The sequence below is a fragment of the Equus quagga genome, chromosome 14 (genome assembly GCF_021613505.1).
Source record: "Equus quagga isolate Etosha38 chromosome 14, UCLA_HA_Equagga_1.0, whole genome shotgun sequence".
NCBI classification, from domain to species: Eukaryota; Metazoa; Chordata; class Mammalia; order Perissodactyla; family Equidae; genus Equus; species Equus quagga.
Window position 1 is genome coordinate 23452403 of NC_060280.1, and position 11443 is coordinate 23463845.

The 11443-nt window shown below is 34.4% G+C and overlaps 1 pseudogene; it reads right to left on the reverse strand.

The window, feature by feature from the left end:
- Positions 1-232: 232 nt before the first annotated feature.
- LOC124252258 (putative olfactory receptor 56B2) lies at positions 233-1156 on the reverse strand (annotated as a pseudogene).
- Positions 1157-11443: the final 10287 nt, after the last annotated feature.

Genomic DNA, 11443 nt, shown 5'->3' on the forward strand with positions numbered 1-11443 from the left:
TTTAAATGAATGTTTTTCTTGACCATAATGAATGCAAATTAGTTCCAGCAGTTTTTCGTGAAGTTTCATGCATTATGATTGATTTATTATAATAACTGAAAAGTGCCTGTGTTCTTTTGTTCTATTGCTTTCTGGAAACCTTGGAGAATATAATGGATATGTATGGGGCAAAACTATAAAAGTGAGCACCTTCCCCATATTAGTAGCCCTCGACGTCAAGCTTAAGGTCCATTTACAAGCCCTTCCTGAGCTCTTTCTTCTTGAGTGTGTACACCATGGGGTTGAGGGCAGGGGAAATGACATTGTGTAGGACATTGAGAAGAGCTAGGACAAGAGGAACAGTCATTTCTCTACTATGGGTGATGGAAATAACAATGACGACTGTATAGGAGAAAAGGTTTAGGATGAGGTGGGAAGTGCAGGTACTTAGGGCCTTGGATGCCACTTCTGCTGAGTTCAGCTTCAGCACAGAATGAAGTATCAAAGCATATGACAAAACAATCAAACCCAGGTCACTTCCCATGAGTGTCCAGGCGAGAAGTCGCTGGTAGATGCTGTTGATTGTCCTGTCATCATCACAGGATATGTTAGTGACTCCAAGATTAGAACACAGACAGTGCTCAATTTGGTTCTGGGAGCAGTAATTTCTCTGAGCAGACAACACAGGCATCAGGATGGTAGACAGACTGTTCTTGATTGCCATGAACACAGTCGATTTGATCACGATTTAGTAATTTTTGAAGCATAGCCTAGGGGTTGGGAAATGGCTGTATGTCTATCTACAGCCACGCAGAGAAAGATACCTGAGTCCATGCCCACAAAACAATGTATGACATACATCTGAGCAAAGCACTCAGGGAGACTGATGGTATTAGCATTAAACAATAAGATGACCAGAATCTTGGACATGATGGTGGTGGCCAGGCTCGTCCACCACAGCCAGGGTGCCCAGGAAATGGTACATAGGCTGGTACAGGGTTGCTTCTTGACTGATGATGATCAGGATAAGGATGCTGGCACTGAGAGCTAAGAGACAGAGCAGACCCAGGGGCAGGGAGAGCCAGTGCTGCCAGCTGTGAATGCCTGGTAATCCCATCAGAATGAACTGAGAGACCTGGAACTTAGAGCTGTTGGAATCTCTGAGATCCTGGAACATCCTTCACTGAGAGGAAAAGTATTCAAGATTACTAGAGTTAATAATCTCTCTGACAGTATATGAAAAAGAGTTTCCCAGTTTCATGATATTTAAGGAGAGTGATTCATAATCTTCATTATTGTCATCCTATCATTAACATTATTGGGCATTTCTAATAAAACAGGAACTGTAGTTGCACATTTTACATGTTAACTCAGTTTGTCATCACAAAACTCCATAAAACAGGTCACATAATTTCCACATTATTAAGGACTAGCACATTAGAGAATATCAGAAACTTGGTCATTAACTTCTGTTTTGTAAGTCATGGAACGTGGGCAAGAGGAAAGCAATTTTATATCCCAGCCCAGCCTGTTAACTGTCATTTTGCTAATGCGTTGGTTTCTTTAGAAACTTGGTGTAAAGAATAAGTATAGAGATTTGTGTGCATGGAGACATTTAGGTAAGACACTATAGTATAAAATATTGAAAATAACTCTTTTTGTTGAAGGACTTGAGAATTTATGAAGTACCCATGAATATTGTTTAATTTTAGTTAAGATGTATGAGTTATATTTGTATAACCATGTTTTACTGAGGAAAATGATGTCTAAAATCGTTAATGACCTGTTCAAAGTCAAGTAACAATAAGGGAGAAACACCGTTTAGGAAACTCAGTGTTCTTTAAATCCAGTTGATTCTGGTTTTGAGCACCTTTCCCCCACTTGGAGACACTTTTTGCTTCTTGGAGCACTGCAGATAGACATACTATAAGGAATAAAGCAGACTTTTAAAAAAAGGATTTTCAGGTAAATGTTTTTAAAATCATATCACTCTATATCTAAACAAATTCCTTTTTTTGATCATGTATTCGTTTTAAGGTAAAAACTGAAACGGATTTTCATGATCTGTTTCTACCAAATGTGTACTATCTATTATAAAATTCCTTTCAACATTCCAAATGTTAAAGACATAGAATAAAGACACAGAATAATTGTAAAATACTGTGGTTCAAAATTATATTATTTACAGAAGGAAAATGTGACTACAGACTTGGTGTATATATTTATCTTAACCCAAAGACATTCCATTGACCTTAAAACATAATAAAGAAAGGCAAATTAAAGAAGAGATATATTGATATAAATATATCTGTTCTGCTTCTTATATGCTATTTTCATAACTTTTGAAATTCAGTATTTTATTTTTATACCTTGCTTTGTTTTTTGTCTTTAATTTTGGATCTATTTCTCAATTGTCTTGCAATCTTTGACTACTCATTCAGACTTAATAAAGAGTCTTTAGAAAGCTGATTTGAATTTCTGGGTGATGAGTGTGTCTTCCCAGTTGGTAGTATTTACCTTTATTGCTCTTGTAGGGACCTCTTTCCTTCATGTTGACATTCTTAGTTATCAGTGTTTATAGCTATTTCTCAGGGATTTTTGATTTTTCCAGAAAAGAATCCACAAATCTCTGTTCTTATACAAAACAAGCTCCATACTGTAGAGCTTCTTCTCAGAGTGAGAGATTTAAATTGTTATAAATTTGGTGTGATATAGCTTCACTACAGAGGAGACAGTCACAGCAAACAAAAAGTACAAAGGCAAGCCTTCCTCATAAAGTATGCTGTGTTACAATATTAATAGCATTATGTAAAATAATATTTAAGTAAATTAAATAATAAACTAACAGATGGCAGATGTGCTCCCAGTCCTGTGCTCTGCTAGGAAGTTTCTCAAGTTAGAAAATCTTTGGATGGCAATATACTTGCTAACGTCTCTTTTGCTATATGTCTGTTTTTCTATTTAAAAACTATATTAAAATATACATGCTTATAAATATATGCATATATCGTAATACGTACTTATGATATAAATAATGGATGGATGTGAAGGGTTAACAAATTATGTTTATCCATAAATGTTTTATAACATGTACATTATTTGGGAGTGTGTGACAATACATGCCAAGATGTCTAGTAAAGACCATTCCTCTATGTTTGTGGGTGGGCTTACTGAAGGGAAGAAATGTACAAAAGTTCCAATTGATAAGAGGGAATTAGAAAGTTCTTTGTTTTTTCCTATCATATCACTGAACACAGGTTTAGTATTTTGTAAACAAGATAAAATAGATGTGACAGGGCTCAGAAATTTATGTTAATACTGCTTTCTTGGAGAAAGGCTCTGAGTCAAGCTTGGCCTCAACTACTGCCTAACACATGAAATTAACAAGAGATTCCCCTAAGTTTCTGTTAGCCAAAAGTTTCATGATATGTGAGACTCTTAAGGTCGCAGTTTGTATGACTGATAGTAGAGTTCAATATAAGTTATAGCATAAACAGCAGGAAGAAAGCTGTTATGTAACAGTCAGTACCATGGAGTTGTGAATAATGGTCTTTGGTGAATGATAGACCTGAACTTGAATTTTCCTATTCCATTTAATAGCTGTAAGAATTATGTTGCTTGTTATCATCTACAGACTTCTATCAGTAGTAAATCACTTTAATCTTTATAAGACTGTAATGATAATATCAATCTCGAAGTAGTGTTTCCAGTTTTCAATGAAATAATTCATCTAAAGATGATCAGATGGTTTTTCTTTTTTATTCTTTAATGTCAAAACAATATTGATTGATGCTTAAATAATACTTCAACTGTATATTTCTGAGATAAACTCCAATTGGTTATGAGTTGTTATATTTTTCATGCATTAAGTTCAGTTTTTAATATTAATACTTTGAGGTTTTTACATTTGCATTCCTAATATACATTGGCCCATAGATTTTCTTTCTTATAATGGCTTTGTAAGGTTTTGATATTGAGGTTATGTGGCTTCATGCAACAAGTTTGGAAGTGTTACATCATTCACCATTCTCTGCAAGAGTTTATTTCTTATTTATATATTTGGGAGAATCACCATCACTGTCATCTGAGCCTGGAGTTATTTTTATGGAAAGTATTTAATTGTAGATTCTATTTCTCTAAGAGATACAGGCTTCCTTAGATTTTTTCTCTTTTTCTGTCAGTTTTGGTAATTGGATATTTCAAGGAATTTGTCCATTTCACCTACCTTGTCAAATTTATTAACTTCTAATCAATTGGTAAAAATTGTGCTCTTAAAAATAGAAATGCAGAAGGTGAAATAAAAACTACTCTGATTATTGAGAGTCATAGACACACACTCATTACTCTGATAAGAATTTTCTTTATAAAACATAAACAAGCAATTCAAACACTTTAACTCACAATTAAAAGAAAATACCCTATATGGGGAGAAAATTAAACTAAATTTCTATCAAGGTAGTAGAAAATGCAGGCAGCCTTTACAAAATATCTTTGCGTGATGAAGACAATCTTTAAGCCACTGCTTAGAGGTAGTCTCATATGAATCTAAAAATGAGTATCTTTTCCTCTTTTCCTCATGAGTTCATATCCACACAACCCTGTCTTTTGGTAATAAATAATTATAACTTGAATTCTTGAACATGAAGAAATGACTTTTTTTTTTTTACCCTGTTTGTTTTGTTAGGAGAGAAAATGACTTAGTGGTGATTTGTTCAGTGACAATTTGTTTAAGATGAAATTACATTTCCCAGAATCTTCTTCTTGTTTCTTGGTGGGTTGGTGTTGGCCAAAAAAAGAGTTTGCATGAGATTTACAATGTAGAAGTAAAGCAGTAGTCATTGTCCTCTGAAGGTCATCCTTGTTAAATGTGCTGAAAGACAGACACAGAGGTGATGGTTGGTTTCTGCTTATCCTTGCTTTATGCCCCAAACAGCAAAATATTCATTCTTTGCAAGTGCATATGGGTCATAAAACAAGGGAGAATAAATTTGATAGCATAGAAATCATGGAGAATCTGTTCTCTAACTAAAAATAATTAAATTAGTAATCAATAACAACAAAATACCAAATACTTCCAAGATATGTGTAAATTAAACATCTGAATAATCATGAGTCAAAGAACTGGTACAGAAAATTAGCATACTTCATTCTATCAAAACTTGAGGAAAACAGAAAAGCATTGTTTAGAGAGAAAATAGCAGATTTAAATACTTATAATAGTACTTAACATCAGTTACGTGAAGTTTTACCTTAAAACCTAGGAAAAAAGAGTATTGAATAAAAACAAAAAGAAGAAAAGTAAATAATAAGACTAAAATTAACTTTATTCATATTTAACAACAATGTAAAATGCGAATGGAAAATCTAAGAAAAATCTAAATAATTTATCATAGGTTCAAAATTAATAAGACACTTAGGTATCTATTTAGTAAAATTTTGCAAGACCTTTACACTATACCACAGAACCTTACTAAGATAGTTCAAAGATCTAAATAAATAAATTTAATAGTTCAAGGATTAGAAGACTTGAGAGTGTTAAAATACCATTTTTCTCAAATTGATCTATAGATTCAATGTGATCTTCATGAAAATCCAGGAAAGATTTTATAAAAATTAATGTAAGGGGTAGCCCAGTGGGGTAATGGTTAGGTTTGTGTGCTCCACTTCGGCAGGCTGGGGTTTGCTAGTTTGGCTTCCTGGCACAGGCCTACAGACTGCTCATCAAGTCACGCTGTGGTGGTGTCCCACATACAAAATAGAGGAAGATTGGCATAGATGTTATCTCAGGGACAATCTTGCTCATCAAAATAATAATAATAATCTAAAATGTCTATGGAAATGAAAAAGACAAAGAATATGTAAAGCAATCTTTAAAAAGAAGGAGCAAGTATAGAGGGCTTACACTAACTAGTTTAAAGACATGTAAGGCTATAGTAATCATGATAATGTAGTCGTAATATAAGGATAGAAATAAAAATAAATGAAACAAAAAAGAGAGTCCAGAAAAAGACTCATACACATATGGTCAATTGATTTTCAACAAACGAATGAAAATAAGTAACAGGATGAATAGGTTTTCCAAGGGGTGCTGGAGCAATTGTGTGTCCCTAGGGACAAATACATCACTTCCCTTACTTCACTGCATACAAAAATTACCTGAAAGTAGAGCATGCAATAACCTCAAGCCAAGATTACAGAACCTCTATGTAAAAACTTATGGGATCTCTTAATAACCTTGGGCTAGGCAATATTTCTTAGCCAGGAAACAAAATGTGTAAACTATAAAATAAAAATTTAGTGAGATGTACATCACTAAAATGAAAAACTTCTCCTTGAATGACACTACCAATAATACGCAATATGAAAAGACAAATTAGAAAATGAGAGAGAAAAGACCTGCAATAAATATATCTTTTAAAAATATTCTTATTAATTGTTATTATTATTATTGTTATATTTTGGCAAGAAAGATTGGTCCTGAGCTAACATCTGTTGCCAATTTTCCTCTTTTTGCTTGAGGAAGATTGTCCCTGAGCTAACATCCATAGCAATCTTCCTCTATTTTGTATGGGACAACCCCACAGCATGGCTTCATGAGCAGTGTGTAAGTTGGCACCCAGGAACCAAAGCTGTCAATACCAGGCCACCAAAATGGAGCACTCGAACTTAACAACTACACCACTGAGCCAGCCCCAAAATATATCTTTTTTTCTTTTAAAGATTTTATTTTTTCCTTTTTCTCCCCAAAGCCCCCCAGTACATAGTTGTATATTCTTTGTCATGGGTTCTTCTAGTTGTGGCATGTGGGATGCTGCCTCAGCGTGGTTTGATGAGCAGTGCCATGTCCGCGCCCAGGATTCGAACCAACGAAACACTGGGCCGCCTGCAGTGGAACGCGCGAACTTAACCACTCGGCCACGGGGCCAGCCCCCCAAAATATATCTTAATAATGACTTTTAGTCATAATATACAATGAATATTTTCAACTCAATAATAATAATACAAATATCCCAAACAAAAATGGCAAATATTTGAACAGACACTTCACCAAAGAGGATGTACAGTAGACAAGAACACAAAAAATGCTTTGTATCATTAATCATCTGGGAAACGCAAAGCAAAATCACAATGAGATATCACTATACACACAACAGCAAGTCTGAAATTAAAAAGACTAACCACGTCAAGTGCTGGTGAGAATGCTGACCACCTGGACTTCCATGTACAGTTGGCGGGAATGTAAAATGGTAAAATCACTTTGCAAAGCACTCTGCCAGTTTTATGAAAACTGAAACATGTACCTATTATATGATTCAACAATTCTACTGCTAAATATTTACCTAAGAAAACTAAAAATATATGTCTCTAAAAAGAATTGCCCATGAAGGTCTAAAGTTAGTTATTTATAATATCCCTGATCAGGAAACAAATGAATATTCAATGATGCAGTTGAGTGAAAAAACAAATTAAATTAAATCTACAACGAGGTATCACCTCACACCTGTTGGAATAGCTATTTTCAAAAAGACAATACATAACAAGCTCTGGTGAGAATGTGCACAAAAGGGAACCCTGGTGCATTGTTGGTGGGAATGTAAATTGGTACAACCACTATTGAAAACAATGTGGAGATTCTTCAAAAAATTAAAAATACAACTACCATATGATCTTGAAATTTCACTTCTGGGTATAGATCCAAAGGAGAAGAAATCACTACCTCAAAGAGAAATCTGCACTCCATGTTCATTGCAGCACTGTTCACAATAGGCCAGGATATGGAAACAACTGAAGTGTCTGCTGATGGATGAATGGATAAAGAAAATGTGGTACATATATACAACGGAATGTTATTCAGCCATGAAGAAGAAGGAAGTCCTCTCATTTGCAACAACATGAATGGACCTTGAGGGCAGTATGCTAAATAAAGTCAGTCAGACAGAGAAAAACAAATACTGTATGATAGCATTTACATATGGAATCTAAAAACATCGTACTCATAGAAAAAGAATGGAATGGTGGTAGATCAGGGCTATGGGGTGGGGAAAATTGGGAAAGGTTGGTCAATGGGTAAAAACTTCCAGTTATAAATATGAATGAGTCTGGGGATCTAATGTGTATCCTGGTGACAATAGTTAACAATACTGTCCTGTATAATTGGAAGTTGATATGAGAATATAACTTTAATGTTCTTACCATAATAACACAACAAAGTGGTAATTATGTGAGGTGCAGGATGTGTTAGTGGGGTAAATATTTTGCAATATACACCTATTTCAAATCACCACATTGTACACCTTAAACTTACACTATATGTCAATCATACCTCTTAAGTTGGGAAAAATATTATCTATAAAAATCTACACCAAATATCATACACAATAGAGAATTATTGATGCTAATCTAGAATTACCTTCTCAGTAATGAATTACAGTTTCCTGAACATCCCAAACAGTCCTTTAAGGTTTTGTATGGGAGTATATCTGAAAGTCCAAGTGAGTCAACTGGGAGGGACTTGCACATTATTACAAATTACTGCATATTACCAGAAGTTATTTAAATATGATTTATTGAGAAGTGACTTGTTTTTATTTTATAATAATTTTTATCATTTCACAGCTGTGCTTCTGCATTGCAGCAAAAATCCATGTCTTCATATGACTGTTTGGAACCATGTTTCTCTACCTCTAGTTGACTTCATTATACCCAGTCATCAATAATGAAACAAAGATGTCCATGATCACTGCTACTGTTAAATATTGCACAGGATAGATATTTAGCCGGTTAAACAAGGTGAGAAAAAAATGCAAAAAAATAAAATAGCAAAGGGAGAAGCAAAATGTTCTTCCTTCACAGTGAGATGGTATATACCTAGATAGACCAAAATAATCTATACAGAAATTTTTAAAATTAATAAGTAAACTCATCAAGGACACTAAATACAAGATCATATGTAAAAATTGTTTGCATAACAACATTATTTAATTTTTCTACAAAAATATTTTTCTCAGTACCAATTTTGTACATGATGTTCTGCTTAGTTTAGGTCTGTATTCCAAAAGGAGTGAATTATTAAAGTTCAGATGGCTACATATTCTCTGTTGTACCTATAAAAAATCATGCCCTTAGGAGTTCTAACTATGACTTGGGACAAAATACTTCCTAAGGAATTCCCAAGGGCTGAACCAGTGTTCTTAAGACCCAGATATCAGGTTCCCAAGTCTTTTTTCACATTAAAAACACACTTGGAACATCACTTCTCCTCTGAGCCAACAATGGAAAGAGACAGTAACAATTAAGTTTTCCCAACTCCCAAACTTCAGAATATATCACACACACAGAGGATGGAAATATTCTCTCCTCCACTTGCCTCCACATGGTCTCAATATAGGTCTTCTATCTCTCTTGCAGGGCCAAGGGTGTCACATAGACATGAATATAACTTAACTCATGGATATATCCTCAGTTTGATGAAGCACTCCAGTAGCTTTCATGGTGAGCAGATTTCTGGATTAGGGGTACATTCTTCTTGTTAAAGGAGTGGGTGCTGATTAGGATAGCTGAGGGGGTAGGAGGAATAAGGGTGCTATCAGATAGGATTATTCTCCTCACTTTTGAAAAGACATGATGTACCATACTATAAGGCTGATTTTACAGACTGGCTTGTATGCTCCATTTTCACTTTGCATACAGCATTCATGTTTCAACTAGTGAAACATAATCCTTGTGGGGATTGTTCTAAAGAGAAGTAATCAGTCGCACTCACTATGAAAGCTAAAAACAGCATTTCTGAGAGACAACAATTTATATCACGGAGAGAAGAAAAGAGTGATGACAACCTTATTATATAATTTTCTCTGTTTCTCATCTACTTTTCCTTTTAGAGAATTGCCTCTATTTCACATCATGATTAGGGTATTTGGACCATTTCTCAATCCAAAGGACCCCTAGATTTCATCTACTCAGCCTGCATCATTTAAAGAATAAGGATATAAAACTTTATAAAGAACACATGAAGAAAGGAGAAGCAATTTTACACAACCTTAAATTTCCAACAGAGACACCTCAAGTGGAAGATGAGTCACCTCTCAGATGTCCAGCAGGTACTCTAAATTTCAACATTGATCTTTTGTTAAAGAGACTACTTATTTTTCCTCCAATTTTCTCCTATGTAGGACTAACCCTCTCGGTACACTACTATTATATATTTTTTCTAAATCAGCCCATTGCAGCCCAACATAGCCCACTTTTTCAGACTTGTGTATCCTACTTGCATCCATCCTATAGTCATAACTTTTTTCTTGTCTCCTTACAACATATTATCACACCAAATATTCTCCTCCTTACTACTCATAAGTGTTTTCTCAGTCTTTATTGTCCCACAGTTTCTTGTACTATAGACTTAAAAAAATATATTGAGCACCTCTGTTATTCTAAAAAAACCTTAGCTTTGAAGATTATGTAGCTTGAGAAATGTTTGATTGTATGGCTCTCGAAGTTGTGATAAAGAGGGAAAATAAAATACTGTGTTCTAAAGGAAATGTCAGTTGTTTTTGTTTATAATGATGAGTATCTATATTCTCATTGGATTAGACTCTAGAGTCCTTTGGACTAGACTCTAACCTTAGATGCATTTCCAATGAATCTTCCCAATCTATTTATTGTGGAACTGATCAAAGGAACTAATAGTTGAACTTTTGATGATAATAGGAAGGGGATTATTATTTTCTTGCCTTTAATATCATTCTAATATTTTTCTTAAAGAAGCTTTGTGCACAATGGGATGATTTATAGTTTTTGAATTTAAGTCTCTTGACAATCAAAAGAGGTGGGGATTTGGGCCAAAACTAGATTGAAATCATAGCATGTCCACTAGGTAAGACAGATCAATTTTGGAAAGCGAACCCACAAAATCTTTTAAGGTTTGCTACTATTTCAGAATGGAGTAGATATCTCTGTTTAAACTCACATGTGAGGTGATGGACTATAATTAGTTTTCGAATGGTGAACATGATGTAATCTACACAGAATTCAAAATATATTATGATGTACATCCAAAAATAAACAAATAAATGAAAAAATAAATTAATTAAAAAAAAGATGGTGAGCTCCTAGAATACAGCAAATATTTAATCAATCCTTGACCATCCAGTTGGTCAGCTAGTGAGCAACTTCAGCCTGCAGAATGGGTTACAGGGTAAACAAAAGACATATCCATCCAGCAAATTGACTAGACTCAGTCAGTTCATTTCATCAAGATCTAATGCTTATGGCATGGGCCCAAACAGTGTATATGTTATATTTTCAACATAAGAGGACCATGTATGGTGATTGATGTACAAGAAAAACTAATTAGCCCATATGGGGAAGAAAATCCTTTTGTCAGTTACTTTTTGAACTTACTCTTTTTTTTTCTGCTTACAGAGCAATTCTGTATCTGCTGTACCATGAACTTCCAACAGTCATT